At 38.8% G+C, this 12,555-nt stretch overlaps 1 long non-coding RNA gene across 1 annotated transcript; it reads left to right on the top strand.

Moving 5' to 3' along the window:
- Positions 1–267: 267 nt before the first annotated feature.
- LOC121051391 lies at positions 268–2,088 on the top strand. The gene is made up of 4 exons (XR_005805567.1): positions 268–320; positions 897–944; positions 1,727–1,799; positions 1,885–2,088. It is a non-coding gene; the product is annotated as an uncharacterized LOC121051391 (long non-coding RNA).
- Positions 2,089–12,555: the final 10,467 nt, after the last annotated feature.

Genomic DNA, 12,555 nt, shown 5'->3' with positions numbered 1-12,555 from the left:
TGATACTCTACATTCTTGCTTTTATGATATTATGGATTCTTTCTTTTACTTATTCTTGTTGTTACATTTGTTTCTTTTTGTATATTTTTTGTGTAGAGCTCCAGGGAGAAGCCTTTTCTCTATGAAATTGTGGCAAATGGGCGTAATGGTATGGAAGCCTTTTCATCATCCGTGTTGCTCATCTGAACTCTAGTTTATGTTTGTTATGTATATTTCTTCATGGAATCTAATGCTATGGATATATTAATGATTCACAGGTTTGATTATCTTGTCTGTGATAGCCGAGCTTGTGGGCTGGGATGCAACTTTGAGTTTAAAAGGTTGGATGAACTAAAGTTAAATTTACCTGTTATTGGTGCATTGTAGCTAAAGTTAAATTCATCTATTAATAAGTTGGTGTACGTATTATCAAGTGAATGAAAAATAATATACGGACAATCTTCTCTAGCTTCATATATTTTCCTGCTCTTGTAGATTAATGGAAACAATTCGGATTTTGGATGATGAGTTTGGTTGGTTTGACGAATGATTATATTTGCATCAACTCTATGTTTTGGAAGTATAAATTACTACCTCTAATATGATCCTCTAAGCACAGTTGCAACTTTTGGGCCACAACCTAAGAGGTTTAGTCTCTCAGTAATTGGTTCTATAGCATGGTGGTATTGCCTTATGTTTATAGGTTGTTGGTGACTTCCTAATAGATTAAAGTTTCAGAACTCTCGGGCATTCTTGCTTTTATATATGTTACTAGATTGCATTTTACGCCTTTCTCACGTGGTATATTTGTGCTCTTAGGTATGATCATGTTTTGTTTGTTTGGCTTGAAATAGCATATTACAGTTTCAACTTTTACTTATTCTTGCTTTCTTTGTGGTGGTATTATGGGGATTCAGATTTAGAGATATAGATGCCAGTGCTGGTGATGTTGATCCTCATTATAGGTAAATCATTCTTTAACTGTTTGTGGGATTTTTAGTTCTACTGCTTTAGCTTCTATTATTAGTTTTGCCACAGTTATGTATATCATTTTGAGGTTTTCGTGTTATCATTAGTTTGCTTTAAAGATTGGGCATTGTAATGTCCTGTATGTGGCTAGTGTTATGTAACCTACTGAGGCTTTTTTAGCCTGGATTAGGCATTTATTTTTTGGTTATGTGCTTACTGTTTGGAAATATAGATTGAGTCCGGTCATTCATAACTCTAGCAAGGAGGCGTGGAGCATTGTTGTTCATTACTTGTGGGAGTATGTCTCACCTGTTTCCTTGTCAGCTGGTTAGCTAATAAGAGCTCAATCTAAAAAGTAAATTGTGTGATGTCAACAAGCTTTCTTTAAAAGCAATTAACTCTTAACTTTCAGCCATATTTTGAACCATTAAAATAGAGGCTTTCTCGGTGTTACTAATTCTTCCTCCTACTCGTCCTCCTCCTTCTTCTTTCTTTTTCTTTTTCCATGCCTTCTTGCAATTCCTATCTATTTGAAGTCACTTAAAATTGATTTTTGATAAGTACCTCCTCACCCTTTGATATCAATATGTAATTATTGGTTCAGTACTGACTTGTACAAGGTTAGTTGAGTATGGTTCTTGTTATTTATTTGGTGGAGTCAAAGGTTTTGTCCATGTTGCATAATGAAGAAGTCTGGCTTATTTTGCATACACTTGCAACCTGTCATGTGGATTTAGGGCTTGGAATTGACAGTGTCACATTTCACTTGGAATTGTAGGGCTTGTTTACAACAATGTGAAGAAACTGGATGTGTAGCAAGAGATGCTTTCCACATTGCAATTTCTCTTCAGGTGGGGTATGGTGCTTATTTTTGTTTCACTGACTATATTAGCTGATTTAGTTAAGCTTCTCACTGTATCCCACGTGTTATCTCAGTTTCAGGTCCAAACCTAGCAGAAGGCGTGGGAGTATTCATATACTGAGTAGTTTTTGCATTGTCTACCACTACATATCTGTTTAACTTTGTATATTTGCTTGCAAATACATGTTCGAATACAATTCCAGGTCTTGTGATTGTTGGTTGGTGTAAGAATGATGGATATTGTATTTTGAGATTTTTCAATGTATAATATTTGGAGAACGTGGAACTAGCTTTGGTATGTAAATTTTTTATTTTTATTTTTTTTGTGTACAATTCACACCAGATTTTTTTTTTTTAATATCTTTTTGCGACGGCAAAGTACCCGTCGCAACTAAATTAACATTTGCGACGGTAACAGTTTCCGTTGCAAATACTTTTTGCAACGGAAATTTACCGTCGCAATTGGATCTTGTGACGCCACCTATTGCAACGCTAACATTTCCGTCGCAAATGCTTAATTTGCCGTAGTGAAAAGTATTTGCTACGGCAAAATTACTATTTGCCGTCGCAAACTGCCGTCGCAATTGAAGTTTTTTTTAGTAGTGATTAAACCCTTGAAGCAATTATAAAGGACAGTGAAATTTCAGTTTAAGGTTTTGCTTAAAGAAACAACATAATAACGTGAACACAGTGAACTGCCAGGTACAAATACAAAAAAGAGTTTCAGAATTTATGGTTTATTTTGTTATTATCTTTATTTACCGACTGTGACCATTACTGTCATTTCTTACGAGGATATAATTGTTTTTTCATGCAAAAATTTATCTACATAAAAATTTGCTGGGTACAATAGAAAGACCCTAATTAAATTCTTACACAATCCGAAATTTGATGCGTGAGAACTCTCTTGCATTGACTCTTTTTTTATATTATTATTATGTATAACATATATATATATATATATATATATATATATATATATACAGCAGGGATCAGAAGAGGACGTCCGTGAACAATGAGAAATGCGGACAAACACGTGTCAGCTAGTCAATCAACTTCATTTCCATGTGGGTTCCACCCACATGTCCTCCTCCGTCTCCAACTCTAATATGGTTTTCTAGGACTGAATCTTCTCTTAATCCCGATCCTTCTCTGTCTCTCCAATCTCCAAATCCAAAAACATAAGCAGCTTGAATAGAAAGTTTTAATCTTGAAATCGGCAGCACTTTCTAGTGTTGCTGCTCATCTCCCATTCCCCAAAGAAACCCGCCAACCACCACCACCGCCACCGCTGCCTGAAGCTTCTCTCTAACTTCACATTCTCTCCTCCCCTCCACCACTCTCACAATCCCATCCCCTTCGACTCTCATCCTCTCTAATCATCATCGTTAACAAATGACAACAAAATCATCTGAGTGAACTCAGTAAAGGTGTGGGTCTGACTTGGTTTCTTTCGGGAAGTGAAAAGTGGTCACTGGGTGAATTCGTTTCTAGTTCTGGAGCATAGGAAGGTTGAGAATGAGATTGGGTCGCTGAAATCATCATTTTGTATGAAGATTTTTAGATGAGGTTTGCATCGCAAGATGGGAGAAGAAGAACTGGAGGAAGAATAGGAGTTTTTTTTTCCTGGTGATATGTGTCATTGGTGGGGATCTAGATCTATAAAATCTTAGAGTTCATGGTCTCTGCACAATTTGGATATAGGCTATGATTCAAATTGAAGAGTCTGAAAGTACTAACAGTTCAATTTCATCATTTTGGAGGCGTGAATGCTGATATGGGAGAATTGGAGACACATTGGTTGGTTTGAGGTTGCTCTAGAAGGTGGAGTTGAATTTGCAGAAGCCGCTTCTGGAATCGAAGGTGGTCAGAGTCGAAATTTCAATTGATCAGAAGCTGCCAAAAATCATTGATTCAAATGCTCCAATCAAACGTCAGCTTTTCTCGAAACGTTTCTCAACTCTGAATTCTGGATATCAAAGGGGAATAGGCGGATAGCTTCATCTTCATGGTGCCCGGTTTGCTACCGGTCTTTTTTTGAAGGCGGTGCCACGAAAAGACCAGACCCATCTCAAATGTTAGGCAGTCACCAAATTCCAGTCTCTTCTACCATTGCGTTTCCATAGTTGCATCTCACCGATGAAGCTTGACTTAGAAGAATTTTTCTTCGTTTTTCTTTTGTTCGATCTGGGTTGGTAGTTTGGTACTGAACTCCTCTAGACTTCTCTCCTAATTTCTGTCTTTTAGATATATGTCCTCCCCTTTTGAGTTCTAATATTCTAGCTCTCTCAAAATCAAGGTGTTTATGGGCATCAGTTTCTCAGAGATAAGATTTTTTTTTTAGGCATCAATTTCTGGGCTCAACTCTATTAATTGGAAATTCATGTTTGAATTTACAGAACAGTCTGGGTTTGCTTGATTGTGATTCAATTTAAAAGAAAAAAGAACTCTTGATGAAAGCTTATAGAAGATGAGAGGGACGTCGAAGGGAATGAGATTGCGAGAATGGTGAAAGGGAGAGGCGAATGTGAAGTTGGAGCGGAGCTTGAGGCGGAGCGATCATCGGCGGGTTTCTTTGGGGTGGTGATATATATGAAAACTGAGGGCTTGCCTATTTCAAGATTTCCACTTTCCAGTCAATCTGTTTATGGATTTGGAGATTGGAGAGATGAAGGAGGATCAGGATCACGAGCAAGTTTCAATCTTTGGAAATAGAACAGAGTTAGCTGGAGACAGATGAGGAGAGTGTTGACTAATCGGACTGTGCGGGAGACAGAGAATATGTGGGTGGGACCCGCATGCAAATGAAGAATTCAATCTAAGCCATTGCTTTTCATTTAAACCAATCAACGGTTGAGAAGCTTTCGTCCGTAGATTAAGTTTTTCACGGACGTCCTCTTTAGAACGTTGCTATATATATATATATATATATATATATATATATATTGACAGAAAACCATCATATAAAATTATATTTCAGAACAAACCTCCTAATCCCGAAACAGACCAAGTTGGGATGGGTCAGATCTAACGAGAAAATCACTGGATACTACAGGGGAATTTGAAAAAAAAAAGATTTACCACAGAGCTAATCCACTATAAGCTGTTTGGCTACTAAAAAACTTCAAGAAACGAAAGTGATATAGAACCATCATTGAAGCACAAGTAATCATATTTCCAAAATGATTGAGAGACCAAAAGCACCGTTTTGAACCATTAATATTGTATCAATGCGTATAACAATAAAAAAACAAATGTATATCAAGAATGGAAGAAAAACCATTAATAAACCCTTGCTCTCCCCTCTTAACGCGCATGTTAGCTATTTCAAGAACACACCTTTATCGCTGTTATCTACATGCAAAGAGATAGAATCACATCACTTTTTCTAGTATAGTAAGATCTCTTTTATAAAACCCCGGATGCCTGGTCGGCGAGCACACGCACCGCCTTGCTCTGCCACCACGTACCGCTTCCACCTTCACCAGAAGCAGCAGCCTCTCTAACTCCTATGGCTGCATGTGCCTGCAAGTTCCCTGCACCACCAACCCGCGCCTGCAGAAGAAGAAGCAGCAATGCACCGGCGATTTTGCACCGCCATGTCTCTATGGCCAACCGATCGGCGATTTCGCGAAGACACACCTGCCGGGTGACACATAACAATGATCTTCTTCAATCTCCGTTAAAGTTAATCTGAGGTATAAGGAAGAGCCTGAAAAGAAGAGAATCTGCAGGCTACAGCATTATATATAGAGAGAGAAGAGGAATGGGAGAGGTCGGCAAGTAAAGCTAGCTATGGAATTGGCATATACTAGGTAGAATGCCCGCGCGCTGCTGCGGGATAGATACCAGAGGCATTGTACCTAGCAATTAAGTGCCTACCTACCCCGACGAATGGTTGTGGGTAAAACTTGTTTTTACTAAATTTAATATTTATTTTAATGGACAAAAGTTTGGTGGCAAAAGTTGTTTCCAAAATAAATATCTAATGTTTATAGATGAATATTTCATGTGTAAATTTTTTCTTATAAAAACATGCCTACATTCACGATAAACTTCTACATGCAAAAATTATTTTAAAAAAAAAATTGAATATACACTTCTGTCGAAAAACCTATCCTCGATTCATCTTTGCCAATGAAATTTTTAACAAATTACACTTAAGTTATTGACAAAATATGACTTAACAGTAAAGGAGATTGAATTAAACATATAAAGACTAAATCTTACAAATAAAGACAGTATGCTCTCCACTTGCCACATGTCATGAGTTAATTTACTCTTTTACCCTTAACTACTTCTTTAAAGATTTAATTAAACATATACTAAATCTTACAAATAAGGACAATCTGCTCTCCACTTGCCACATATCATGAGTTAATTTACTCTTTTACCCTTAACTACTTCTTTTGACGTCTAATCCCTTTATGTTACTTTTTTTTTCATGAGAATAGTCCCTTTATGTTTTTTTTTTTTTTGAGAATAATCCTTTATGTTACTTCTGAAAAGAAAAAAAAATTATCTTCCTTTTACATGTTGCTAAGAGAGAGAATCTCAGAACTCTTCGTCAAACTTCTTTTTCTTCTTTATTGCTAAACTTGTCCTCGATTTAGTAGCAGCTTCATTTACAGTAGTAGTCAAGGTTCGAAAAATCGCTAGGCGCTAGTCGGGCGGTGGTCAAGGGAGTAGCACCCAAACGCTTAGGTGGTTTTGTATTTTTTAATTTTTATTTTATTTTTATAGCATATAATTATATAATAAGAATATGTAAATATATAAAAAATGATAAAAATACTCAAAATAATCAAGATACTCAAAAAATAAAAATAGGAAGAAAAACAAAAGAGCTTCATAAACATTATACCATGGAAAACCCAACTAAAATTTAAGTAAACAAATACATGAGTGATCCAAATTCATGTAATATTTCAACAGTATTCCAAGTCTGGAATTGCAGCAAATGATAGTACCATCACGTCTATTATTAGTATTATATGATTTATATGATATATCCACATATCTTCCCCATCAGCACAATCCGCCTAAGTGCCTAACCCATTGCACGTTTGTCGAAAAAGAGAAAAAATTTAGTTTTATTAATTGATTAATTTAATTTAAACAAAGGGCAAAAAGAAAAGGCATAGTCAGTGTGGCAGAAGGTGGTGGTCGGCTTCCCACGTCATCCACCTCCCTCATGTTGATGTGTCAAGTAATAAAGTCATAGCAGTTCAGATCGTTCACTGTCGTCGGTGCTAACCGACTTATACTCACACAAACCTCCGTGATGGCTCTGATCGTCAATCCTTTTTGCATCGAAGCCTTTAAAAACGCGGCCGACCACTCTTATCTCGATAATCTTTTCTTGACCGTCTCCGCTTGATTTTTGGGGTCGACCTCACCCAAGACTCGGAGCTCAATCCGGTCATCGAGCAAAGTGACTGGATTAAATCGGCCTGAAGCTCGACTCGATCTTGAATATATTTGCAGCCACCGCCCAACTGCAATTTGCCCAACCGCCCAGGTGTATAGTGGCCCGCCTAGGCCGCCTTGGCGGCCGCCCAATCCCAACCTGCCTAACCCCAGCGATTTTCCATTACTCGCGGCGGAGACTCACCGCCTAGGCCGCCTTGATCACATATATTTGCAAATATAAATGAGTTACCAAAATGGAGAAGAAATCCAGCGCAGAAAGTTAATATGTTGACAGAAAGTTGAATGGTTTTCCATGATAATTAAGCAAAGTTGTATAATACACATTGTCCCAAATATTTAGATATGAATTAACAATGATTCTTTTGATATTATCTTTATTAGCCTAAAAACAAAAATCGGAGTTTAGATGGGTTATAGCATCTAATATGTTGATGCAAGTATATATAATTTTCAAAGATCGAGGCTTTAAATTGGTATCTCTGTTAGGTTGAAGGAGCCAGCTTTAGTATCCTCATCAACCCAAAGCACTCTCTGAAACTATGATAAACATACAAAGTTTGAAGCCCGGTGAAGAACATATAAGAATTCATATACAAAAGTACAGTACACACAAAGGGATGGGAATTATAGGCAATCAACCAGAGAAAGATGATTGGAATGTCAGCAGCAGCAACTTCACAATTGACAACACCTCAAATGCTACCTAATCTGCATACAATAAATCCAATTGATAAAATGAAAACAAAAAGCTAAATGACGCAAGTAAAGTTTGTCTAATCCTATATATTACAAAGTCCGCAAGTAAATTTTGTCTAATTTTATTAGATTACAATGAAACACAATATTTTCTTTTGACCTCATTAGATAATAGTAATTAGGGCCAACCCTCCTCTGGCCTATCAATTCTAGTTAAGTTCAAAGGGTTAAGCAAATTTCACTCCAATGAAATAGAAGAACACCATAAATTAACCACTCCCAGATACAAAAACCTAGAACAGTTTACCACCAACCACTTGCCTCAAACTCGGACTAAAATACCCAAAAACCAATCAATCCCATGAACCAATTAGAAGAGAGAAATCAAATCAATTTGGCACAGGGCTACAGAGCTAAACCTAGTTTGAGATAATATGGGGTCATGAAAATGCTCAGAAGCGAATCAGGGATATATTGGGAATAGGCAAGTTTAGTGTAAACAGAGCAAAGAATAATGGAAAAGAGTGAAACTTTTGCGTACCAGTTTTGGAAGCAGAGAGATTTATCACCCAAACCATGAACAATGCAGCAAAAACAAAACCCTTACTCAAACTCACAAAAATGTAGCCTAATTGACCAACCTGTTATGTAAATTGCTTTTGGGGCAGAGTATTATGATGATGACTAGATTGATAGGGGATCATATGCAATGCAATTTTTCTCTTGTATGAAGATATTTACAATGATTTATAGAGTTTGACTGAACAATAAAGACCGAACCTCAAAATGATTCATGGGCGTTAGGACTATGTTAGATCGAGTTGATCTCCTCTAATGTAACCAGACTTGCCTGTCATGATATTCCTCATTTCTCTAGCAGTTTTGAGACCCTGCAAGTTAAAGTAAACAATCCGGTTCAACAATCCTTATAGCAAGCTGAACTTGTGCTTTTAACAGCTACTAAAGAGAATCCATTCCAGCACAGAATTGGTAAACAAAACAACGCTTAGAGATTAATTCATTGTGCTAGTGACTTGTTCAAACTGAGAATGTTAAATGTAAATTATTTTGATTTTTGACACTAAATTGTAGAGATAACTTTTCTGTTTATGCAGATAAGGCTAGCTTATCTAGCGTTGTGCTGATAACAATCTTTAGAAACATAATATTGAACAAATTATTGACCCTCAACTTCATTTCAATATGCTTCTCAAGTTTTCTTGAATACCCAACATGATTATCAATTCCCTTTCTGTTCAGATGACCATTCCTAATCCTAATTTGAATTGAAACATCAGAACGAATTGGACAAACCCAGAAATGAATATAAGAAGAAAGAAGATGGAAAGGCATGCAAATATAAATTGAAAAACCTAAAGGAAATGAGAAATGGACTCACGGAAAAGAATGGTAAGCGAATGAGCATGGCTGCCATATTTGTATCCAAGTCTCAAGGTGAGAAGAAGAAGAAGAAGAAGAAGAAGAAGAGGGAGTTTCGGTTATACCAGAATAACATAGTTTGGTATCCCTGATCATCAAACCAAACCCAAAACCCATCTTCACCAAAAAAACAAAACAATGGAAAACCCAGAAATCCGAAACCCCCAATTTCCATCCAAAGACCACAACGTAGTTGGATTTGTTAACTCATTCCAAGAGAAACTGTGTCTTTTCCTATAATATCAATTCTTGATCAAAATTCATAACCCAGTACCGGAAACTAAGCAATTAGCACCATTTTGATACATAACCAATAAGCACAAGGATATAAAAACTTTTACCTTGATTCCGTGAAGAGGAGCAAAAGGCCAGCTGAATTCTAAAGAAAACTCAATTAAAAAAAACCCTCACCTGGTTGATCTAGCACGATTATCTTAAAAACCGAAGCACACCGAAACTAAAAGATCGAAACCCATATCAATCCAAATCCAACAGCAACAAAAACCCCAATCAAAACAAAAAAAAATAGGAATCTGGGAAACAATACCTTCGATAGCCAAGTTTTCAAGATTGATCCAAATGAAACGCGAACTGACTTCTTCTCCCGCTCTCTCGATTCCAACAGTATCGCCTTCCACTGCTCCAGTTTAATTCGAGGAGAAAGGGTCGGTGCCGTCGAGCTTCGAGGATAGAGGGAGAGGGCTAGTGACGGCGACCGTCCAGGAGAGAGAGAGAGAGAGAGAGAGAGAGAGAGAGAGAGAGACGAGTCACTAAGTGATTGACTTCGAATTCATGGAGAGACCAAGACAAGAGTCACTAAATGCTGCCCTTTCACCGCCATCGACAGTGAAGGAGGCTGAGAGTCAGAGAGAGAGAGATGTTATTGATCATAAGCTGCACTCACAGCAGATCACACCTCATGAAGGCAAAGAAAACGTGATCCATAGCTTCAGTCACTCTGTTATAGCTCCTTCTAGAAAACCATAGCAATTCTGTTAGTCCTTCTAGAATTATGTAAATGATTCTCTCCGAATATTTAGGAATTAAGTTACAGATATTTGTGTATATATATATACGATCAGTTGTAACAGATTTCTAATGAATGAAAGAATGAAAATATCTCTTTGAGTTTTCTCTCTCTTTTCAATTCTCTCTGGTTTTCTTCATGGTATCACGAGCCTTTTGCTTCACAGCTTCCTCTTTCTGAATCTTCATCTTCAACCTCTAGATCTCACCTGCATCTTACTTCTCTACCATGGCCTCCACTACTTCTTCACCTTCTCCTACTCAGCCTACTCCAAATCCTAGCCCGATCTTTCCTCTCACTCCGGGTTCCTCATCGGCGATGCAGGTTCAGAATCTGGGTCCGGTCATACCTGTTCGACTCACTGAGACCAATTACCTGCTCTGGAAGTCTGTCTTTCTTCCAGTCCTTCACAAGTATCATCTTCTTTCCATCGTCGACGGATCTGAACCATGTCCTCCGGAGAAGGTTCTCTCTCCCTCCGGCGAGCTCATCCTCAACGACGCGTTCGTCTCCTGGTTTGAGCGAGATCAACAACTTCTGATTTGGATCAATTCCACACTCTCAGACTCTGTTCTGCCTTACGTCATCGGCTGCAGTCACGCTCGTGATCTCTGGCTCAATCTTGAGGCTCGCTTCGCCGGTCTCTCTCAGGCTCATCTTCTTCACCTGAAAGCTCGTCTTCAGACTGCAAAGAAAGGTTCTCTTTCTATGACTGCGTATCTTCAACTCCTCAAAGGCTATGCTGACAGTCTTGCTGCTCTTGGTGCTCCGGTTAGTGACTCCGATCTTGTTGCCTATTGCCTCCAAGGCCTCACCGAGGAGTACTCTGCTTTTGCTACTGCGTTACGCACCAGGATGGGAATCCTCCCTGTCACTTCTGCTGAACTTCATAACCTTCTTCTCTCTGAAGAAATCATTCTTGAAGATCGCAAGCAGCTCAATCTTGAAGCCTCTGCTCCGGTTTCAGCCTTTGCGGCCACTCCTATCGCCTCTCATGGAGGAGCTCGTGGCGGCTCCAACTTTCGTGGACGTAGTCGACACCCTAACTTTCGTGGTGGAGCTCGTGGTGGTTCTTTCACCTCTGCATCTTCTCGGCCTCGCATCCAATGCCAGATCTGCGAGCGCCAAGGTCATTCAGCAATTGACTGCTATAATCGCATGAATCATGCTTTTGTAGGCCGTATTCCTCCGGCGAAGCTCTCGGCTCTCTTTGCCGCCCCTACCACCGTCGTGCCTCCTCCTTCACCCTCCGCCACTCTGCCCACTCCGGTTGCCTTCAACACTCAGCCATCTTCACAAACACCTTCTGTGCATCCTCCTTACTCTCCAACCTCTCCTGGCTTCAACTTCTATTCTGCTCCGGTCGCAAATTCGAGTTGGTTAGCCGACTCCGGTGCCAGTCAGCATGTCACTCCTGATCTCTCTCAACTCTCTGATGTCACTCCATACTATGGTAATGCTAAACTCACTGTTGGTAATGGCCATAATTTACGTATTGCTCATATTGGCTCTGCTATGATGCACACACCTACTGCTTCCTTCCATATGAAGAATGTTTTACATGTGCCAGAAATAACTCAAAATCTATTATCTGTGAATCAATTTGTGACTGATAACAACTGTGCATTTGTACTTACTCCTACTGGCTCTATGATAAAGGATTTGGGGCTTCGGAGAACCCTCTCTCAAGGACCAGTGCGTGATGGTGTCTATCCCATCACTTTCACTCCATCCTCATCATCACATCATTCCTCTCCATCATCCAGTCCTCAGGCTCTTTCTACTTCTTTAATTTCCAGTGATCTATGGCATGCTCGTTTTGGTCATGCAAATTTTCAGGTTGTTAATAAGGTGCTCAAGTCGATCAAGGTTCCAACTACCTCTACATCCACTCACTCTCTCTGCTCATTCTGCATGCAAGGAAAGGCACATAGACTACCTTTTTCATCTTCACGCAGCTCTTCCTCTGGACCACTTCATCTTCTACATGCTGACATTTGGGGGCCTGCTCCTGTTGCTTCTCCATTAGGTTATCGGTACTTTCTCAGCCTAGTTGATGATTGGTCCAAGTTTTGTTGGATAATTCCCTTGTTTCAAAAATCTGATGTACCAAGTGCATTTCATTTGTTCAAATTGAGAGTTGAGAAAC

The sequence above is a fragment of the Rosa chinensis genome, chromosome 2 (genome assembly GCF_002994745.2).
Source record: "Rosa chinensis cultivar Old Blush chromosome 2, RchiOBHm-V2, whole genome shotgun sequence".
NCBI classification, from domain to species: domain Eukaryota; kingdom Viridiplantae; phylum Streptophyta; class Magnoliopsida; order Rosales; family Rosaceae; genus Rosa; species Rosa chinensis.
The sequence above is the reverse complement of the archived record's forward strand: the minus strand, read 5'-3'. Positions and strand labels throughout refer to the sequence as shown.